The following is a 24,391-nucleotide window of genomic DNA, read 5'->3' on the forward strand; positions in this document are numbered from 1 at the left end:
AAATCTTCATGAGGGGAAACAAGAAAATCCAAATAGCCCACACATGTTACATTTCATAATCTTCTGTGTTGAAAAGATGAGTCTCTGTACCATGGGGGGGGGGTACCAATAAATATGAGATATATTTCCTGCCTTCATGGAGTTTATGACTTACTTAGAGAAACAAGCCATAAATATGTGAAAAGTGAAATAACAAAACTTAAAAATAGACCAAAAGAACTGCTAAAGAAATATTGCAAGTCTGTTCATTAATGATCAAATAAATGCATGCAAATAATAACTGACAGGAATTCATGGGAGAAAAAAATATCCTTTCCTTTGGGATACTGAGACAAAATTTTTTAGACTATGTGTTTTGAAATATAAAGGTATTTTTTGTTTGACCTCAACAAAGATGCTGAGGTGTATCTAAGACCGAATCTCTATGATTACAAAGAGCTTAATTTACACTGTTTTCTTACAAATTTCAAACTTGTATAGCCCTTTGAAGCATTTTGAAGTAAAGCAGTTAAAAAGTTCAATCAGTGATTTTTTTTTTTTTTCCTGTGTGACTAAAGACAGTCTTGGCAATAGTAAGCTTTCCTGCCAGTGCCAATACTAAAAGAAAAAAAGGGACATATCAGACATATCAAAGTTAAAACACAGAATTACAAAGGAGGCTGAAATGGAGAATGCTAAGAACCGGACAATCTCCATTTTTCTGCCCTTTGAAGGGCACTAGGTATGGACCCTCAGGAGAGCCATGCATGTGCATGTGAAGTAGCCTTTGCTGCTGGCTGCTATCTGCTTCCCCAGCCAAGAACAATCCTATCAGAGTGGAGCCCAACAGGCTCTGCTGCTTGTCATCCTTGAGATAAGCACTGCAAGCTATTCTGTCTGGAGGTAAGAACAATGCTGATACGGCTTTGGGCTAAAACCAGTACGGCCAGGGAGCTCTGATGTCATCCACCGGCTGCTATCACATGGTTAAGCCTGTAGTTTCTTAACCATAGGTAGGCATAGAATCAGCTAAGGAGCATGTAAAACATACTGATGTCTTTGCCCCACTTCAAACAAATCACAATCTGTGATGGTGTGTTTGGACAGCACTCCTGAAAGTCCTCCACATGATTTAAGTGTGCACCCACAGTTATTAAACACTTTATCAGAACAGTGTTTCTCAGTCTTTAAAGTACACCTGAATGACCTTGAGATATTGTTGTAATGCAGACTCTGACTCAGTAAGTGTGCCGTAGGAATTGAGATTCTGCATTTCTAATAAGCTCTCACGTGATGCTGATGCTGTGGGTCTAAGATCCCCACCTTGGTCTGCAAGTTTTTTATACTTCCTTTAAAAAAATCAACAGAATCACGACAGAGTTGATTTTAAATCCCGAATCTCAGACTCTCCCTGTAAGAGACCCTGATTCTCTCCATGAGGTATTGTCTATACATGTGAAATAACAACAACAACAATAATAATAATAATAATAATCAGATGATGTTGACACTAGTGTGTAATCTTGGTTTAAATATTCGAAGCTACTGCTCCCAGATTTCCAAGGAAAATACTATCTACCCTGAAAACTACCCCTTGGTGGAGGTGCTCTCTCTCAAGGGAGGATTATAAATGATGGATGGCAAGTCTGGCTAGTGTAAGAACAGAATTGTTGAGCTCTGGTTTCTCCCAGAGTATTTCAAACATCAATCTCAGTAGCAAAGCAGCTCTGTTGGTTCAGTGAATTAGATGGAGAATTCCTTCCCTATTCATCACAGGAGACCTCCACAGGTATTCTCCCAAAGACACACCAACTTTAGCATGCCTCCATTTCCTCTATAATAGAAGGTATCATAATAAGCAAATTGGGATTGGCCACAAAAAAAGAATACTCTTAAAAATTATCGATTAGGCTGATGAATAATTGTGTACCTCTCTTAGACAAGTTACCAAATAAGACAGAAGAGTTTTCTTAAAAGAAAACTTCATGGGCGCCTGGGTGGCGCAGTCGGTTAAGCGTCCGACTTCAGCCAGGTCACGATCTCGCGGTCTGTGAGTTCGAGCCCCGCGTCAGGCTCTGGGCTGATGGCTCGGAGCCTGGAGCCTGTTTCCGATTCTGTGTCTCCCTCTCTCTCTGCCCCTCCCCCGTTCATGCTGTGTCTCTCTCTGTCCCAAAAATAAATTAAAAAAAAAAAAAAAAAAAAAGAAAACTTCATATAAGGGCGCCTGGGTGGCTCAGTCATTAAGCATCTGTCTTCAGCTCAGGTCATGATCTCACAGTTCGTGAGTTTGAGTCCCACATTGGGTGAGCTTGAACCCTGCTTTGGGTGAGCTCATGCCCCACAATGGGTGAGCACGAGCCCCACTTCGGGTGAGCTTGAGCTGTGCTTTGGGTAAGTACAAGCCATTCTTCGGGTGAGTCCCACTTCCCTTTCCCTGTCTTTCTCCTCTTCTCTCTCTCTTTCTACCCCCCTGGGATTCTCTCAGTCTCTCTCTGCCCCTTGCTCACTTGCATCCCCCTTTCTCAAAACAAAAACAAAAGCAAAAACAAAAACAAAACAATACCCTTCATGTAGAAAAAGGAAGGGAAAGGTCAAGAGCCATCCTAAAGCAAGAATGATCATGAAACCCACGTTAAAACAGAAAAGATGAATTTTGCTTTTTTTTTTTTTCTGATGACAGCAGCAATTGAATATAATTACAATGCTCTATTTGTACTTTGGGTGTGTATTCTGTGCACATCTGTGAATATATACAGAAGAAAATACATACACACAAGAAGAAGATAAATTAAGACTAATTTCACTCTTTTAAGTAAGTGCTGAACTTGGTATGAAAGATTAGATCTAATTCTAGCTCTGTGACCAGGGTCTCAGCTTCCCATATGAAAAAAGAAGGACTTGGACTGCAGACTAATATCACCACTGCTTCTGAAGTATGTATCATGACAACTACTGGGTGAAGTCTTTGGCAAATCATGAATCTTCTTCATATCCCTGTGAAACACAGCATGTTGCACCTGGTTTTGCAAATGAGGAAAGGGAAGGCATAGAGAAATCACATCTGTTGTCCAATGATGGGTAAAAATGATCAAATAGATTTAGTTCCTGCCCTAGAGAAGCTTTCCATAGGTCATTCTTTCATCAACCTTTTTAAAGTCTGCATTCATGCACTTGAAATTAGGATTGTAAAACAAGCCTAAGGACTCCAGAACTCCACATAGGCCTCTCATTCCCCTTGGAGTAAGCCAAGATTGACCTGGATGGAAGTTTTTGATCACTCCATCATAAGGCAGAGCCCATCTAAATAGGAAATGAAACATGAGAGAGAGACAGGAATCAATTATTTGGAAAAAAAATGTTCTCTTCTTCAGACCAAGTCCAGCAAATATAGCTGATTAACTGTTGGGAGGATTAAAGATGGGAAGTGATTAGGAGGGAAAACCTCACAAACATAAAGCTTGTTGCAGGGCCTTCCTCCGACTAAGATTTTTAGAAAGACAATCAACTCATCATAAGTTTAGAGATTATTCAGATCCAGAAAGATAACCATTTGAGAAAAAAACTTTTCCAGCACCAAGGCTCTTAAAACTACAAGAAAGAGACAGGGGCACTTGGGTGGCTCAGTCTAAGCATCAGACTTCAGCTCAGATCATGATCTCACAATCAAGGGAATTGAGCCCTGCATCAGTCTCTGAGCTGACAGCAAGGAGTCTGCTTGGGATTCTCTGTCTCTGCCCCTCCCCCGCTCATGCTTTTTCTCTCTCTCAAAATAAACTTATAAAGAGAGAGAGAGAGAGAGACAGAAGAGCTCAATGGTGAGGATTCAAAGTTTCTCAGGCAAATAGAAAGGATCCCAAAGACCACACAACTTCACAATATTCAGGGGCTAATAGTAGCTTGGATGGACCAATTATAACTTAAGATAAAAATAAACACAGGGGCACCTGGGTGGCTCAGTAGGTTAAAAATCTGACTTTGGCTCAGGTCATGATCTCATGGTTCATGAGTTTGAGCCCCACATCAGGCTCTGTTCTAACAGCTCGGAGCCTGGAGCCTGGAGCCTGCCTCGGATTCTGTGTCTCTCTCTCTCTCTCTTCCCCTCCCCAGTTCTCTCTCTCTCTCTCTCTCTCTCTCTCTCTCTCTCAACAATAAATAAATATTAAAAAAAATAAAAAATAAATAAACAAATACAAAGGAGAGAGAAAAATTCTGGGGGAGACAAAATTAGAAAGGAAAATAAGCCTACATATGAAAAGAAAAATCAGGAGTATATTTATATATTTTTACATGATCTATTCCATAAAGCAGAAGACCATTTTAGACAGTAGCTGTTTTATTCATTCAAGGAAATAAAAGGTAACACAGACTCAACAAACACAAAAACAAAACCCATAACACATAATATTTACATAATACACCTAATACATACAATATTTATGCATTTAGTCTCATCCACAAACGAGAAGGACAATACATGAAAATAAAAGGAGATTCCTAAAATTAAGAAAGTAAGTAAATTACAAACTTTCATAATTAAAAATAATTAGAAATAATAAACGCTATAATCAACCTTGAAAATATCAGCAGTGGAACAGACTGAGTAAAAATAATTAGGAGAGAAGGTATTCAATGTAATAGAAAGGCAATGGATATACAAATTATTATAATTTTTATTCTTAAATGAAAGAGAACTATCCATATGTAACAGAAAAATTCCACAAAGATGACAGGCTATCTCAAATCAAAAGGAAATCTCAAATCCATGGTATAAAGAGCTCACTATAAACCAGACCAAAAAAAAAAAAAAAAAAAAAAAGGGCTAGCTACAACTTGGATATAACAAACAGCGGATTGCAAAGGTAAGGAAAGCATACATAAACAAGAGAAAAAGTAAGAAGGAACAAACACATCTCTTAGAACAATAAATATAAAAGTGATCAATTTACCTATTAAAAGGGAAAACCTCTTAGATTCAAGCAAATAAAATGCATACATTAAAGTTAAAAATTGAAAATTAAAATTGAAGAATAGACCTGAAAATAATACTAACCAATTATAAAATGGTGTGTGTGTATGTGTGATATTTCATCAAGGCAAAAATCTAAGGTAAGTACTGAAAAGAATAGAAGAATAAAGCTTGATTTTTGTTTGTTGTTTTATTTGTTGTTGCTGTTGTTTTACAAAAGTATAATCCAATTTAGGAGTGTCACAAACTTTTTATGTCAAGCAATATAACATGTGCCAATTATTTGTACACAAATGCACAGCTTGACTTGGTAACAGTTTCATGCGCTACATGTATCATTAATCTTTTTTAAGCTGAGTATTGACTTTAATTTATCACATGATGAGCAATCATTTTAATTCCTCTGGAGGTGGTGCTGCTTATCAGTCAAAATGGTGTGTGGGAGCAGTGTCCTCATCTTTTTTTTTTTTTTTACGGCAGTTTTTTGGGAGTTAATTTGAGCATTCTATTTTTTCCTTATTAATTTATGAAATAAGTATAAAATGGAAACATAGAAGTGATAATATTAGTATTAATATAATCAAGACCACAATGGCTTGCTGAAGTCAGGCTATAGGAAAAATAAATAAATTACAAAAAAGGAGAATGAGTACAATTCACATTTTCTGACCACAATGAGATAAATCTAAATTTTATAATAAAACCCTAACAGAGAACTCCTTGCATTTAAGCATGTCAACTGTGTATACAAATGCGAAATAAATGAGTACCATTAAAGGATAATCATGAAATGCTGGGCATAGATCATTGGATAATCTCTGTGAAAGGCGAGATGTATTATGGATTATCTGGAACAATCTTAAATTTACAGGTTGATATTTTAAATGACCTCCACCAAAAACATTCGGAGATCCACAGCAGATAAGTGGAGAGCTTGCTACAAACAAGAGATATTTTGTGCTTGTTCGTCTCGATTTTTCTTGCAATAAATATCAATTATTTGTATAATTAACACTAGCAGTATAATGAAAAAAATTAAAATGTACTTTTAAAATGTGCTTCTTAAAACAACAACAACAATGGGCTAATTTAGAGGTGACATGATGTCAGCTAATGAGATTTGGAGTCAGAAGCTCTATGGCTTGTGACCCTAGGCAAGTCAAAACTTGAAATCCTAGCCTCCTGCTATGCTAATCCTTCATGATGACAGTGAGATAACACCTGTGAAAAGGAACTGACTATGGAAAATCCCACTATGGTACAAAATATGTTTATTATATCATTTTTTGTTAGAGCCTAACCAAGGACAGCTTTCAGTGGTAGGAAATGAACATAAAGGGTATATTTTCCCTGGCGGCCACCTTGCTTTTCCTCCCACAACTACCCTTGTTCCTTGTATCTATCAACAAATTTCTTGCATTCACATTTTGGGTTAAAGGTCTGCTTCTGAGGAAACGTGAATTATGATACAGGTTTTTGAGGCACAGTTTTGTTTTGTTTTGTTTTGTTTTGATGTCTGGCCCAATAGCTATTATACTCTAACCATCACTGCTATTGCTGTCTTTGATATATTGGTTCCACTCCATCAAAGGTAATAATTAAGTGTCAATCTCCTGATACCATAAAACAGAACAATCTACCCATTCCACTTCCTGGGAGATCCTGGCCTGATGCAGTCACTATTTTAGAAAGACCAGTCCTGGAACCAAGCAGGGACTTTTCAAATGAAGACCCACCAGCCCCATCGGCATGCTGGTCGAGAGATGTGTAACCTCATAATGATTACAAGTTTGCCTCCAGGTAAAGAATATTAAGACAGTATTAATATGATACTTATAATAATATTAATTAATTAAAACAGATGATTTTTTTTACAAAATTATTCACACAGCACATCCACAGGTAGGACAACAGCCTTAGAAAACTAGAAGCACTCTTTCTCAATACTCACTCTCTGCATAAACCAGTGTCTGGGGTGGGGGAAAAAAGGAGTTTGTGAAACCAATCTACTATTTCCAGCATTATTTTCTTCCCTTTATCCTCCAGTTTGTCTGGGAGAGAAAGGTCATATGTAAAGAGACACAAGCCATCTTTGGCCTCAAGAGATAACACTGCATTGGCTCTCTATATGTTTTCATCTGTAGAAAGGTTATATCACTTACTGGAAAATCCCACATCAAAAAATGTTGTAGGAAATTGATGGTGGCATTAAGTGCACTTATGAACGTTTGATGAGTGTTACTTCGCCAGCACCTACTCATCCTTCTGTAATTTTCAGGTTAGAGGTAAATGCTAGTGTGCATGTCCATCTGTGCTACCCCTTCTCACCTGACATGCTATGTGTAGGTCACCTTGTGAGCCTGACTTCCCTTTCCTTCCTTTAAAATTGTGAGTGCCACGGGGTTGCAGTAACCAGCCCACCTTCTACTCTATCACTTCTGTGATATCCATCATTATCCAAGTTAACCTCTGCTCTTCCCAGAAGAGTCAGTTTTGCACACTGCACAGCTTTCTACCAGAAGGCTTTTCACTGCAGTATGGCAGACGCTCCTCTATTTCACCATCTACACATTGAGGATATCCATTCACATCCCTTAGTCCTCATTGATCAAAAAAGGAAAGGTGGGCCAATCTTTTTGGAGTGGCAATCACGTCCCAAGCACCATCACTAAGTAAAGTAGTAGGCATTTTACGCACATTGTCTGTCTTTATCTTCAGACAAAGTTTAACAAGTATTACCATCTTAGTTTTTCAGAGAGAACTAAAGCACGGAGTGTTAAATATGTAGCTTTCCCAAGGTCACATGGCTGCTAAGCGGTGGAATCAGAACTCAGACCCAAGTTTGAAGTCTATATCCTTTTTTTTAAGCTAGTGTTTTCCCCTTTTCTTTTGATGTGTAATTTACAAACAGCAAAATACAAAAGTCTTAAATGTGTCTTCACTGAATTTTGACAAATGCATTCACATATGTAACCTAAACCACTATTAAGAGATATCAAATTACCATCATTTCAACAAAGTTTCTTCTGGCCTGTCCCCAGTAAACCCACTATCCACCCCTACCAGCAATCACGGCTGTGATTTACAGTATAGATCCTTTTGGCCTGTTGTCAAATTTCATATAAATTATGAATATTTATTATTCATAATTAACATACCATGTTCTCTTTTGTGTAAGACTTCTCTCACTTAGCATCATTGTTACGGTGTTTTCCACAATGTTTCATGTTTCTGAGTAATATTACACCTTATGAATATACTAGCTTGCTTTTGTCCTCTTGATGGACATCAGAACTGGTCCCAGTTTTTGGTCTTTCTGATGTCTTTTGCCTTCTTCCTAAATATCTTTACTGTACCCTGACATACATTATACAATTTCTAGGTCTTTTTTTTTTTTTTTTTTTTTTGCACTGTTCTTTCTCAGAACTTAAATAAAGTATAACATCTAATGAAGGAGACACGGGAAATGAGGTGCGGGAAGCCAGATGGAGAGAGAGAATCACACCTTCTCTGTTCTACATAGCACCTCACTGGCACCATGCTCTGAAGCTCAAAGTACTCCTTACTACTTAGTCATTTATTTAATGAGTTATATATTTAAAAAATTATTAATACGTCTGAATCAGCACTTACTTATCACTGTATTTCAAACCCTTAATTACCATATATAACAATTTTTAAAAATATTTTCACATCAGATGATGCTTTACCAATTGGAAATCTTTTCTTTAGGCGTACTTAGTAAAAATTTCAAATTATGAATATGTCCACTAGGTGGTATCACACAGGTTTCGATTAGATATTAAGTAAGGTTTTTATAATTATTATAAATTATTCTAAAATCACATGACAGTTAAGAGACATACGTATTCCTTACTAGCAGCACATATTTTCTCATAATAAACATCCCTATATTTAAATATCTTGAAAATTCTTTAAAAAGAATAATAATTTTAACACATTGTTTGAAAATCTTTGATCTGCAACAACATTCTTTTAATTATCACATTTCCTTTCTTAACCACAGGTGAAAAAAATACTGCATTACTTTAAAAAGAAAAACTTGTCAAAGAGTTTCTAGAGAATATTAAGCAATCGCATATTTTAAGGAGAAGCAGAATAAGTATCCATCCCAATGGCACAGGGCTTCATATGATAGTTAAGGATTGTAGGACTTCCTGTTTACAGTCACAAAAAGAGGATTTTTCTGCTATCCTCATTGAGGCTGTGTGGAAGTGGGTATCATGTGAAAAATTAAAATATCATTGAAAGACATAACAGACATGAACAGTTGGTCACTAGTCCATGACTGCATAACATAAGAAACACTGAAGCAGAAATTCTCTGGGTTTGTTTCAGGATTCAAGCTAAAGCAATTATGTAGAACTCAACAGATTCCTGGTTGTGTCAGAACCCACCTTCTATGTTCATTGTGGACACACAGGGCAAATGTCTGTGACAGCTCCAAGCGTAAGAGAGGAGACTATGAGGAGAAGAACAGTAAAGTTACCCTGGCTGAAGTATGCCTTATAATTTTGTTAGTTATTACAGATCTTTCTAGTCTCTAGTTTGTGTCAAGCTGTTACAGAGTGAAGACAGAAGCTGATACAATGGTAGATGATAGTGTATGCCTCGGAGTCAGAACAAGGTTGAAATCATAATCTTTTTCTTTTTTTTAATTTTATTTTTTTTATAAAATCATAATCTTTTCTTAAGTAGCCATATAGTCTGAATACATTCTATAACCTCTCTCAGCCTCAGTTTCCTCATTCATCAGCACTTTGTTCAAGAGGTTCCTGCAATGATTAAGCAATATAACGTAAGTTATTCTCTTAGTGGATGCTCAGTGAATATTGTTAATGATAGCTAACATGTTTCCTGTGCTTGAGATGTGCCAGGTGTTTGTGGTAAATTGCAACAAAATGGTCCCCAAGGGATCACGCCCCCTAAATTCAGGCCTTGCGTAATCTCTTCACACAATGGCCTTACAACTTGTTTTGACTGACAGAATGCAGTAGAAGGGACATTGGTAAAGTTGTGGGTTTAGATCTTAAGAAGATTATAGTTTCTACTTTTGATTTCTTGCCTTCCTGAGACATTATGCAATGAAGCTTTGGCTAGACTCCTTTAGGCAGAAAAATGACATATTTAGAGAGAGGGAAACACTGTAGGATGAATGACACAAAGAAGGAGGAGGCCCAGGTCAATCATCCTTACCAGGGCACTAGACATGTGATACTCTAGCCAAACTGACAGCTGACAGAAAACATGTGAATGAGACAAGTAAACACTACAGGAAGCAAGGACAAGTCAACTAGCTTAGCCCAGCCCATACTGGAAAGGAATCTGACTCAAATTCTTTCTTCTCTTGTTCCCCCCACCTCCCCTTTGGTCATGCCTCCAAAGAAATGTTTTAAAAAGCAAAAGGCAATATAGAAGACATATAGATATTGATATAAATAGGCATATAGATATACTCTAAATTTGAAACTTGGTAATGAGAAAGAAGAGGCATGTCCTACAGGGGAGGTTTATATGAATACACATTTTAATGGATATTTACTGGATTTTGGCTACCCAGCATTCTTGCACCTTCTTCTTGCAATGCAACTCAATTTCCTGTTTGGGATTACCCTTCATCAAATGGAAAATATGTGGTACAGGCACTGATAACCAGTTCTCTTGTTTCCTTTATCTGAGAAAGAAACATTAACTCATGCTAAGACAAACATATATTTCTTCCCAGAATTGGGTTGTGGTGTGGACTGAGGACAAGAAAACAAGCATGAATTAATTCCACCGTACTGTATGAGTAAAACTTTGAAGCAATTCTAGCCATCAAAATATCTGCTCTATGTCCACTGCTTCAGCCTTCCCTGCAATCCTGAGATGTATCTTAGTCCTAAGCATATACCTCCAATGAACTCTCTCTTTCTCGAAGCTGGCAACCAAAGAAATCAAATTAATACACACGCTCATTTAAATATGCTTTTTAGAAGTATGATGTCTTAGAAGAAGACATCTAAGACAACTCATAACTAAGCCTGGACATCCAGGTAAGTTAATAATTTAGTATACACAAACTTTCCATGGAACATGCTATTCATGAGGCCCTATGCTACTTTCAAGCATTCAGAACTCTTTGATTAAAAATGAAACCAGGGGCGCCTGGGTGGCTCAGTCGGTTAAGCATCCGACTTCAGCTCAGGTCACGATCTCACAGTCCGTGAGTTCGAGCCCCGCGTCAGGCTCTGGGCTGATGGCTCGGAGCCTGGAGCCTGCTTCCGATTCTGTGTCTCCCTCTCTCTCTGCCCCTCCCCCATTCATGCTCTGTCTCTCTCTGTCCCAAAAATAAATAAAACGTTAAAAAAAAAAAAAATGAAACCAAATCACAAATCACAAGAGTACCATGGTTCTGCTAACAAAATTTGACAAGAAAAAATCACCACAACAAAAGCAAAACCCACCACATATTAATCTCACTTATGAACACACAAGAAAATATCCTAAATACGGGGATACCTGGGTGGTTCAGTTGGTTAAGCATCTGACTCTTGATTCCAGTTCAGGTCATGATCTCCCAGTTTATTGGGTCAAGTCCTGCATCAGGCTCTGCACTGACAGCATGGAGCCTGCCTGGGATTCTCCCTCTCTCTCTGTCCCTCCCCAACTCATGCTTGCTCTCTCTCTTTCTCTCAAAATAAATAGACACTTTTTATAAAAAGAAAATATCCCAATAAAATATTACCAAGTTATGCAAATATTATAAAAAATAATAGACAATGACAAAATTTGGTTTATTTACAGGATATAGGGGAGATTTAAAATTAGGAAACTCATTAATAAAGTATTTCATACCAAAAGGTCAAAGAAAAAAAAAAAAAAACACCTGATATTATCAGTTGCATTCAGTAGAAAATAGAGATATTATTAGTAGTTATTTTGATACTAAAACATAACATCCATTATTTTAAAAAAAATCAGTTAACTAAAAGTCAAACTTAATTTCTGAACATGGGAAATAATAATTTTCTAAAATCAAAAGACATCATACTAAGGGCACCATTTCCCAAGTTGTATTCCATTAATTTTAATATATCCTGGCCATCCACAATTTCTACGTTCCAATAAACATGGAAATGGTGATTCTGACAAGTCATGTTTTATAGCAGTCTTTTTCTTATCATTTAACATCAATTGTGTTGCTGATGTCCCAAAAGGCATATAGACTTGAGTGGGTCTGAAATGTATTGTTTTTTATTTAATGGCTGCATCCTTTCACTATTGAGCCACTTTGGGTGCCAGTTTTTCAAAAAATATGTTGAAACACATTTCATAGTATAAGTATCTCTATTAAATTCAGGAAAAAATAATGCTAACTCTTGATTTCTGCTCAAGTCATGATCTCATGGTTTGGGATTTCAAGCCCCAAGGTGGGCTCTTCGCTGACAGCGCAGAGCCTGCTTGGGATTCTCTCTCCCTCTCTCTGCCCCCCCCCCCCGCTCGCTCTCTCTCTCTCTCTCTCTCTCTCTCTCAAAATAAATAAACAAACTTTAAAAAAAAAAGACAGACTAGAATATCCATACAGATTCAATATGCTAAATAATTAAATATATGATAAAATGGCACTTCAAATAAAAAACTAAAAGGATGATTTATTCAATAAATTAGGGTGGCACAATTTAAGTAAAAGCATTGCATTACACCCACACATAGATAAATTTCAAAGGAATTCAAAATCAAAAAGATAAAGCAAATATAAGAAATAGAGAAATATATAAATATTTATTCTTGAAGTTGGATTTGTCTGTGTAAGCAAAGATGCAATTTAAAAAAAAATTGAAAAACTCTAGTTTGGAATTCATTCAAGTGAAAAATATCTGTATGGTAAAAATAGATTATAAGAAAAGGGTGATATATTTATCATAAAATAGATTTGTAAGTCAATAAGGAAAGGTACATGCTAACAGAAATATTGGCAAAGAATATAGATAATATATCCATACATATGTGCATGCAAATACATAACACATGCATATGCAAATGTAGACATTAAAATTGTCAATAAAATATTTTAGAAGACTCGACCTCAGTAGAATTCTGAGTAGTACAGATGAAAACAAACTCCCTTCCCTTGCCAAACTGAGAAAGATACAAATAATGATCATGGACTATTGGTTAAAGTACAGGTACATGGTTAAAAATGCAATGATTTCTAGCAAAAAACAAATTTGCATAATTACCAAAGTGCAAATTTGTCAATCTGCAGCAAGAGCGTTAAAAAATATACATATTATTTGATTCAGGAATTCTACTTCCTGGAATATATATTAATATTATGATCATAAATACACAAAGATGTATACATAAGAATAGTTTTTCAGAAACAGCTTGAATAACACAAAGTTCATATTCCATTCAACTCACCAATTTAAGGGTACATCTCATGTTTTTAGTATATTTACAGGATTGTGCAGCCACCACACAATCTGATTTTAGAACATTTTTCTTCACCTTAAAAGAAACCTCTTGATTATTAGCCATCCGTTTCCATTCTGCTGTTTCCTCCATCTCTACATTCAGCCTTAAGAAACTAATAATCTTCATTCTGTCTTCTATACATTTACCTAAAATGAAAATTCAATTTGTGGCTTTTCATGTGTGAGACTGACTTCTTTCATTTAGTATAATGTTTTAAAGGCTCACCCATGTTTTGGCATGTATCATTATTTGATTTCTTTTTGTTGCCAAATCATATTTCACTGAATGTTTATATTAATTTTATTTATCACTGAGTTAATAGACATTTGGAGTGTCTGTTTTTTACGGCAACTATGAATAATTTTGCTATAAATATTCATGTGCATGTTTTATATGAACATATGTTCTGTTTTCCAAAGTGGCTGTACCATTGGACATTCCCATCAGCAATGTATGACAGTTCCAATTTCTTTACAGCATTGCCAGTTCTTGGTATTGTCTTTTTTATTATAGACATCTTAGGTTGCATGAAATATCACATTGTGGTTTTTATTAGAATTTCCCTAATAGCTAATCATGTTGAACATCTTTTCATGCACATGTTGGCCATCATGTATCTTCTTTAGAGAAAAGTCTATTCAAATCTCTTGCTTATTTTTTAGGTTAGCTATTACTAAGTTGTAAAAGTTTTGTAAATTCTGGACACAAGTACTTTACCAGATATATGATTTGAAATTATTTTCTCCCATTCTGTTTTTCTCTCCTGTTTTTCATTCTCTTTTTTAACATTTTTTAATGTTTATTTATTTTTGAGACAGAGAGAGAGAGAGAAAGACCGAGCATGAGTGGAGGAGGAACAGAGAAAGAGGGAGGAGCAGAGAGAGAAGGAGACACAGAATCCAAGCAGGCTCCAGGTTCTGAGCAGTCAGCACAGAGCCCCACGTGGGGCTTGGTTTCAAACTTGGACCGTGAGATCATGACCTGAGCTGAAATCAGACACCTAACCGACTGAGCCACCCAGGCATTCCCTGTTTTTCATCACTTTCTTAATGGTACCATGAGAAGCACAAAAGGTTTTAATTTCAATGTAATTTAGTTTATTTTTTTTTTCTTTTGTTACTCATACTTTAACTGTTGCTTTTAACATTTCTAACCCAAAGTGATGGAACTTTTCGCCTACATTTTCTTCTAAGAGTTTTTAAAGTTTTACTTCCTACATTTATGACTGTGGCTTATTTTGATTTAAATTTTGTGTATGATGTGGGGTAGAGATCCAACTTTATTGTTTTGCCTATTGATATCCACTTGTCCTGGCACCATTTGTTGAAAACACTACACTCCTACCACCCTCCCGCCCCCTCCCCCGCAGTGAATTGTCTTAGACATTATGACAATGTCACGCTGTGTTGATTACTATAATTGTGTGGTAAGTTCAAGAAATGTTGAGCTCTTTAACTTTATTTTTTTTTTTAAAGATTGTTTTGGTTACTCATAAATCCAAAATTTAAGGGCTAATTTACAAAGCATACCTTTGAAGGAAAGAAACCCAATGAATTATGTGATATTATCAAGTAAGTACTTACCTAGTAAGTACACTAGGTAAATAGAAAAGATGATGTGGTGAAAGATACAAAAATGACAGAGTAGTTACAAAGGCAGGACTTTGGAACAGATAGTTCTGGGTTCACATCCTAGCTCTGCTACTTTTGAGTTATTTGATATTGAACTTCATATTTATGCTCCACACAATAGAGAAAGCAACAAATAAATACATTAGAAGGCTGTTGCAAGAATTCAGAGATAAAATGTGTAAAATGTATAGATTCAAGATAGTAGTAAAAAATGTTAGCTATTAACAAATAAATGATAGTACAAATTATCATTTGTTAATATTTAATTTGTTAATTTGTTAACATGCTGTGTTCTACATTTGAAATCCTGCCTGGATGCAACAAGTGTACTTTCTCCACAGGCAGATCTGTTCAACAGAGTTAGTTGCTATCTATTTCTAGTCCCCTTCTTAAGAAAGATTCCTTCAATCCACTAAAACTCTTCCATTTTTCTGTCTTGGGAGCTTCTATACTGCTAAATCTTCTGCTAGCCATTTTGGCCTTAGATTTTAGTTGATACAAGTGTTCTGTGATTATGAGTGATTTCCAAAGATTTCTAGCTCTTCTAAAAGTTTGTTTTTTTTTTTAACTATACTAATAACTAGATTTTTCTTCTATGAATTTCATTTGAAATGTATTTTTCTTTTTAATAGACACCATTATACAATCAATATTTTAATTGGTCTCCAGAGGATTAACTAATCAAACACAAAATGTTAGATGGATTCTTCAGGTTCTGAGTGTTGGGGTTTTCTGGTTTTTTGTTTTTTGTTTTTTTCTGGGCAGTATTTATAGTGATCAGGAATTGCTTCTGAAATTAGGCTAGTTACTTCTCACCTTAGGTATTTTAATAATGTAGCATTCTAGAACTTTAAAGGAAAGAGTTTTGGGGTTAACAAGGATTTACTTCTAAGCTTCCAGTATAAAAGTAAAAAACTACAACTAAAACGAATTTTTTATGGTAATTTTGTTTTGATCAAAAAAGACAATATTTTATACCTTATGCTTACCCTGTTTCCTCCCCTCACTGAAGCACAGAGTAAATGATGATGATATTCATGAAGATATGATGAAATAAGGAATCACATACAACATAGGTGCAGTCTGGCTGTATTTACATCATAAGGACACAATGGACAGGGAAACACTAGTGCCAGTTCTACAGTTTATTACCTCGACACACTTCTTCACAGCTCAGCTTCCTCAATGGATTTGGACTAAATCATTTTTGAAGTTCCTTTCAGCATTAAGATAGAAAGGATCTATGATCAAAATTGCCTCATGCAGTCTCTGGTAAACAGAAGGTCAACAAGACACAAAGCATCAAAGAAACCAAAGCAGAACAGCATTGCGGACAATAGTTTGACGATCAACAATAGAATCGTGCTCTAAAATTTTGCCGACTCTAAATTATAGGTGAATGGATTGAATTTAGCTAACAATTTTGATGAATAATTTGATGATTACATCTACCTATAAAATTAAACATACACATTTTCCTACTATTTAATAGTCATGCTAAATAAGCCATACATTTTAGGACTCTTTATTTTCATTGTATAACTCTCCCTCAGGTAAAACCATTGTCTAAAAGGCAAAACCTATTTGCTAATCTAGTTAGTTTCAAATAACTCTTGATTTGACAGGCTATGTAATGTCTGAGAAATGTTATCTCTGGAAGGCACCATAGGGAAGTTCCTCTGTAGTTCATTTAGATTCAGGGAAGACAACCCTGTTTTTCAGATGAGTTTGGCAATGTATATTGAATTGGTAAAGATGTTTTTTAAAGTGGTTGATTTCTTAAAGATTATATAAAGAATACATAGGATAGAATTATAATGGAGTTGTTAAGAACTCAGCCTTTGGAGAAAGAAAACCTCAATTCAGATCTCGACTTTTTCATGTTATGTATGTGTTCCAAGGCTCTATGAACCTCAGCTTTTATGTCTGTAAAATAAGGATGATAATATCACCTACCGACTTCTTTGACGTAAGATCAATGAAATAGCATAAATAAAGTACTCAGCACAGTCCCTGACATATATTAAGCACAGATAAATGGCAGCAACAGTGAGATCATTATGAAATTGGCTTCTGAAGTCCACCAGCCTGTGTCTGAATCCTGGTCTGACCATTTGCTTGCTCTGTGACCTGGAAAACTTCTTTAACTTTTCTGTGCCTCACTTTTTCCCTTTGCAAAATGAATAAAATCATATCTACCTCAGGGCTGTGATGAGGATTAAATTAAGTTTCTGAGTGTCAAGAACTTAAGAAATTTCCTGACCTATAGTAACTCCTAAAGAACAACAAAAAACAAATTAGTTATTATTATATTTTTATTGGATGAAGCTGCATTCTATAAAAAAAAATTTTCAGATAACTTCAGAAAGTACCCATCAGAAGGAAGCAATCTGATATGGGATTTAACTAGAAGCTATAAACATGAAAGAACAACCTATGGGCACAGCTGCTTTTATTTTGAGAGGTAGGAAGTTCTAAATATCCATACTTCACATTTACAAGCCACTGGCAGGTAGCTACATACCACAGAAGGAAAGAAAAGTTGCTCTTGGCCATTCTATTTATTTATTTTTAAAGAGTTTCTTAAAACATTGTTTATGACTAGTAATTGTGGTTCTTTTGTTTTGTTTTGTTTTAAGTTCATTTATTTTGAGAGACAGTGTGTGAGCAGGGAGGGGCAGAGAGGGGGGGAGGAGCGAGAATCCCAAGCAGGCTCTGTCCTGTCAGCATGAAGCCCAACACAGGGCTCCAACCCACCAACTGTGAGATCATGAGTTGAACCGAAATCAAGAGTCAGAGGCTGAACCAAATGAGCCACCCAGGTGTCCCTGTTCTCTGCCATTTTAAAAGAATAATTAACTACTTGGTTTGTCTTGATGGTGGTGCCAGGGTTCTTGTTGAGGATTAGGGCAGTATCTTTCAACTGGGGCTCTCTTGACTCATCTTTGATACTTAATTATAAACATATTGCTAATTCAATACTACTCCAAGGAGAAAACAAAGAATGTAGATATTTGGAGACAATTATAAATGTTATACTCTTTGATGGGGTGCCTGGGTGGCTCAGTCGATTAAGGGTCCAATTAAGGGTCTTGATTTCGGCTCAGGTCATGGTCTCACAGTTCACGGGCTCAAGACCCATGTCAGGCTCTGCACTAAGAGGGTGGAGCCTGCTTGAGACCCTCTCTCTCCCACCCTCCCTCATTGTCCCTCCCTGACTCGTTCTCTCTCATGCTCTCTCTCTCTCTCAAAATAAATAAATAAACTTAAAAAAAAAGAATTCAAATATTCTTTGATTAAAGCCCATTTCCCTGAAGATGGCTCTTCTTTGTGTTTATCAGAGCCTGCATTTGATTTGTGCTGTGCATTTTCTGGAAAATAAATTACACTGATAATCATCTACAGTGGTTCATTTTATTGAGATAATTTCTGTCAACTAGAATTTTTCAACCAATAGCATCTCCTAATTAAGATAAGAGTCAATATTGTTAAATAAGATACTGCAAGAAAAAAGGGAATAAAAGATACATATCAAAAGTAACCATTGTTACAAAATAATTCATGACTAAAATATTGTTTTTTGTAGGCGGGTGGGGAAGCATATCCAAGTGTTTTCAGTTAGTTTGCTAGATTGCTATCCTGAATATATTGTTCTTAATAACCTGGGATTTTCACAGACTAATCAGATTTTATTTTCTATGAATAGTATCAAATTTGCTTGAGAGGTTCCCAAAGGGTTTGTTGTTGTTGTTGTTCTTAGACTGAATACCAAAGAAAATTGGGTAATTTTATGGACTCATTAGGACAACATATGTATAATTATATTCTTTAAAAAAAAAAAAAAAGCCTCTTCCAAACATTTAGCACAAGTGTAGACAAAATTGCCGAAAATAAAGATGTAAAATGCTATAACATTAACAATAAATCAAAATAGAAATTGATAAAGAACTAGGCATACATAGTTATCTAGCATATGGTAGTTGTAAATTTTTATACCAATTCGATTGTTTGATGTGTAGTCATTCTCAAGAGATCATATTTTGGCTATAATGGTGAAATGCCTCATCTTTGCGTAGTTCTTGCTTATGACCTTAAAGTTACCTGCAAAAAATAATGTAAATTTTCTGGCAATAATGTAAGCTAATTTCCTAACCTTCAGATCACAAATCCAACATGACTTTCAAAGCCTTCCATCACAAAGTTATGCTTACTTCATCCTAAGGCTTTAATTTCCCACTCCCTGGTACAAGATCCTGTCTTGTCAACACTTCCCAGATGTATCGTACCCATCACTGTGTTCAAATATCTGCTAGGGAAAGCTTTCCTTCTGAAAAAATGTTCCCTTTGCCCTCTCAAGTCCTGAGTCTTTATATGGTATCTATAAACCCATCTTTGGTATTCTATTCCTGAATAACTTCCTCTGCATTTTTTCAAAATATTTATTTTGACTTGGAAATCTATACTGGAACTATATATAGCATAATAAGTTTAGGATTTTATTTTAGAAATCTCAATTTAGATGCTTTGCCCTACAGATACCATTTTGAATGAGTCTCATTCACTTGTCTCGTTATGTCTGACTGGGTTTGTTTTACCAATTTTTAACCAGTTAACTGGAAAATGTACACAAAATTCATGCAGAAATCTTTATCTAACTAGTATTAATATCTACACTTTCCTTTTGGAAACATAGATATGTTTTACTTTCTGAATTTGTCTTTTCAGATAAAATTATGTTCCTTAATCAAAACACACAAAAATAAATAAAGCAGGGATTAAAGATGGGACAAGAAACCCAAAGAGAAATACTATGGCAAGGCAGACATCTTAAGAAACCCACGTCATAAGCATTTTATTTTATTTTATTTTATTTTTAGTTATATATTTTACTTTTAATGTTAATTTGTTTTATTTTTAAAGTTTATTTATTTATTTTGAGAGAGGGAGAGAAGGGGAGAGACACAGAGAGAGAGGGAGAGGATCCCAAGCAGGCTCTATACCACCATTCCAGAGCCCTATGAAGGGCTTGAACCCATGAACCATGAGATCATGACCTGAGCCGAAACCAAGAGTCAGACACTTAACCAACTGAGCCACCCATGTGCCCCAAGCATCTTTGTTTTAAAAAATAAAGAAACTACTTCAGAGGAAGTGATTGGTCCAAGACCATTGATTATACAGTGGAAGTAAGAATCCTATATGAAGCACCCCAACAGTTTTAAATTTGTGAGCAGATGACCATATTACAATGAGCAACAGACTCTGAAGAATAAATATGTGAAGAGTTTAGTGTTGTAATCAAATAACACTCACAACCAAATTAATCTGATGCATATTTAATGATATGCATAATCATTATTGTGTTGCACAGTGATTAGGCATAATTGCTAAAGGTTTCACATAAATTACTATCATTAGTATTGTTCTTACACAATCAAACTAAATATTTCTAGGATTATCTGAAAAGAAAGAAGAGAAAAAGCAACCAGGAGAAATGGGAAGCTGTTTTAATGGGAACGAAAATTTAAAGGAACATAGAGCTCATTTACCTTAAACTATCTCTTTATACTGATGTACAAACTGATGATTAGAGAATGTAATTGCCTGTTTGGGTTATCTGACTTTAAAGTACATTTTTTTTTTTTTTTTCATTTGTCTGACATTGCCTGCTCAGCTCTGGAATCAGGAGAGGAACTAGCAGTCATGGGAACTGAGAGTCGTAAGTTTTCTATTTCATCTGTTCTTTAAGTACAACCCCCAGTCCCATCTTCTGCAGATGGAAGAATCAGGTAGAGTAAAGCCAAGATTCTACTTTCCTCTCAAGGAGTCCTAAACCAAACTGCAGTGGGAAGGGAACCAAACTGCAGTGGGAAGGGAAACACTCCAGCCTAGAAGACTGGAAGAAAAAGCAGAAGCTGCCATGAGAATACATTATCTTCTGGTTCCCACCGCAGATGACTTTGAAGTCTTCCTGGTTGGGTCTAGTAGTCTGAAGATGTTGCTCAGAACTGCTTCCTCTGTTGCCATCCTGGTCTCTTTCCTCATTGTGTCACTTTCCCAATTGGAAAAGTAATGATTTATGGTGAGAAAAACAACAGATTTGGAGTCACATATTTATGTCTAACTGGTCACATATTCTTGGGGAACTCAACCTCTTTGAACATCCATTTCTTCATCTATTATGTGGGGGAAGTAATGTCCACCTTATACAGTTCTTTTTTTAATTTAAATAAGATATGTATATCAAGTTTAATTATAGTGTTTGGCACATGATTTTGGAAAGCAGTGTTCAATGGATATTTTGAGCTCTACATGTCTTGCTGAGTGCCAGAATCACAAGGTCATGACCATCTTTTCACCCAGAAGTGAAAAAATGCATTGCAATAATGCATCATGCAATCCAGCAGTGCAATCAGTCTTCTTCAGGATGAAGAGGTTGGCTCACTGTTTACTATAGACGTGGTTTTCCTGGCACACAGAGCATGTCCCTGACTAAGGGACTTTGCACTTTGTGTTTCTTCTGAGCGGATCTGCATTGAAATCATAGATCAATTTCAGAAGTGACATCTTAATATTCAGTCATCTGACCCATGAATATGGTATATCACTCCATCAATTTGGATCCTTTTAATTTCTCCCAGAAATATTATACAATTTTCAGTGAACCAATATTGCCTATCATTAGTCGGATTTCTCCCCAAGTGTTTCAGACATTTGATACTATTTTGAATGGTAATTATTTTAACATATTTTAAAGTCTTCATCATATATATATATATATATATATATATATATATATATATAAATGAGCAAAGTCAGACATATATATATATATATATATATATATATATATATATATATATATGAGCAAAGTCAGACATACTTCATATCATCCCACAACGACCTGGGAGAGAAACAGTGTTAAAATTATTTAACAAATAATATCAGGCTCAGGTCTGAATGGTCTGAAAATGCTGCGTAAGTACTAAGCTCCTGGTGGAATCAGGAAGTGGGAGACCAGCAGGAGTGACAAATGCAGGGAGAATGGCCCTTTGAATAACTTCTCTTGCTAATTTTGCCAAAGCCAGCTATGGCGCTCCTCCTAGAGGCCAAACACAGTCAATTTCCAATCAAGTGGAATAGCCAGAGTGAGTAACCCTGTTGTTACTCATTCAGAAATCTGCAGGTAGATGATAAAAGGTGTGCTACAAACAGAACATTTGATATTCCACGTGATCATTCATGCCGCAGCTTAAAGAGAAATACACAGAGACACGCCATGTTTGTGGGAATCTACATGTTCACAAATAACAGCATGTATTTTCCACAGAAGAAATTTAGTATAACAACTTCTCTGTGAAGTACTCAGCAGAGCGTATCCAGGTTGTTTCTCAAAATCCCTAGGAAATATTCAGAAGTAAGCAGTCTCTTCCCCACATTTACCAAGTTAAGCGGAAGGGATTCATGAGACCGATATAAAGTTTGGAAACCTTTTTGTCCGGTCTCTAACTCCACACAGTTCTATCCCTCTTCATCTTAACTGTGGGATACCAGGCTTTGTTTGGACTTTGTAAAGAGAAGAGTGCTGACTTGGGAGCATGACAGCCTAATTTCACATTCTGGCTCTCCCAATTTCTGTCTCTGTGTCTGGGGCAAGTTATTTAACCTCTAGGCTCCTCATTTTACTTCTATATAAAATGGAGATGATAATACTGTCTGGGAAAGGTCACTGTGTCTGGCATTCAGTAAGTACCCAGTGAATGGGGCACATCATTAACACTTTCAGGTCACAAAGCACATTAGTGGAAAAGGCCGACTGTGATACAGAGACTCTTGATATTTCACAGTATAATCAGCTGGAAAGCTTTTTTGTCCTGTGGCTCAAAAGAAGATTACTCACACAAAACCCCAGGTGAACTATTTGGGAGGGTTTTAGAGAAGTCCTCACAGGTCCACACTTGCACTATAAGAGTGACCCCAAGAGAAATAATTCCAGGGAACAAGGCGAGCTTGATCTGGAGCTGCAGTATTGCTTAGCACCTCAGGGCTTCGCTAAACTCTTCCTTTGACTTTAAATAGGACAGTCTCCTTTTTTTCATCTTCAGAGAGAGGTATTCCATTCATTCAGCTCTTACCTCCCTACTGAGAAAAGGACATTGATATGCCAAGGTTACAAAATGTGAAGGCAGAATCAAGGGGGAAAATCAGCTACTCTTTTCAGAGCTAGTCCTCAAAGATGATGGCTTAAATCATAGCAGATAATGTCTTACATGGCAATTAATCCTGAGCTGTTTACAACTTCAAGAACACACTGCAACATAACTGAATACTGAGGGGCCATGGGGGAAGCTTTCAATTTCTGTATTGCTCTTCTTCTTTACTTATTAATTTGTATTAATGTTTATTTATTTTGAGAGACAGAGATTGAGAACACATGCATGAGCAAGGTAGGGGCAGAGAGAGGGAGAGAGAATCCCAAGTAGACTCCGATATGGGGTTTGATCCCATGAACCATATCACGACCTGAGCTGAAATCAAGAATTAGATGCTCAACAGACTGAGCCACCCAGGCTCCCCGCTTTTCTTATTTAATTAACCCTAAATAGGGAAGCAAATTTGGGATCTGGAATGGGAAGAAGATAAAGGACACTAGAAGGAGATCATCTTACAGATTAGGATGTGCATTTGAATCAGAAAGAGCAAGGACCAGATCCTGGCTCTACCACTAGTAGGCAAACTTGGCAAGTAACTTAGCCTATGTGCGCCTTGGCATACAGACAGGCAAGTAAGGGAAAGAAAACTTCCTGGGGATATCATCCGAGTTAAAAATATAATGTGTGTAAGGCACTCAGCAATTAATAAATATTTACAACAAAATAAAATAGTAGTATTTGAAAGTAAAATTAAAGAGAAAAAAATTACATTCTAATAATTTCTTCATGCAAATACATTTTGCACTAATTTTGATTTTTCCCATCCTAAATTTGTTAGATGAAAACAAAGAACACAAACACACATACATATACACATAGACACACACAATTTATATTTTAATAAAATGCCCTCTACTACAGGTGTCTACTAGGTGTCTGTATTTCCTTTCAGAGTATTTCTCAACTATTCTAATACACTAGGAGGGAGGAAAGGGAACAAATATTTACTATCTACTGTGTATCACCTCACTGAACATTATACTAGGTGCTTCTTCCATTTAATTCTCACCTTCTTCCAACAGAGGATTATTGTTCACAAACACCTTGCCATGAGTCACTCATCTGGTAAGTATTAGAGCTTAGGCTAGATCACAAATATGCCTGATGCTGAAATGGTAGCT

At 36.1% G+C, this 24,391-nt stretch overlaps 1 long non-coding RNA gene across 3 annotated transcripts in view; it reads left to right on the forward strand.

Moving 5' to 3' along the window:
• The window catches only part of LOC122205214, a 95,454-nt gene that overhangs the window by 6,190 nt on the left and 64,873 nt on the right, over positions 1-24,391 (forward strand). For 2 of the 3 annotated variants that reach the window (XR_006195959.1, XR_006195960.1), the window contains exons 3-4: positions 6,576-6,745; positions 20,732-20,776. This is a non-coding gene — a long non-coding RNA (uncharacterized LOC122205214). Of the gene's footprint in view, positions 1-6,536; positions 6,746-20,731; positions 20,777-24,391 lie in introns of all 3 variants that reach the window. The other variant, XR_006195961.1, reaches the window with a different exon arrangement.

The sequence above is a fragment of the Panthera leo genome, chromosome D4 (genome assembly GCF_018350215.1).
Source record: "Panthera leo isolate Ple1 chromosome D4, P.leo_Ple1_pat1.1, whole genome shotgun sequence".
Lineage (NCBI taxonomy): Eukaryota > Metazoa > Chordata > Mammalia > Carnivora > Felidae > Panthera > Panthera leo.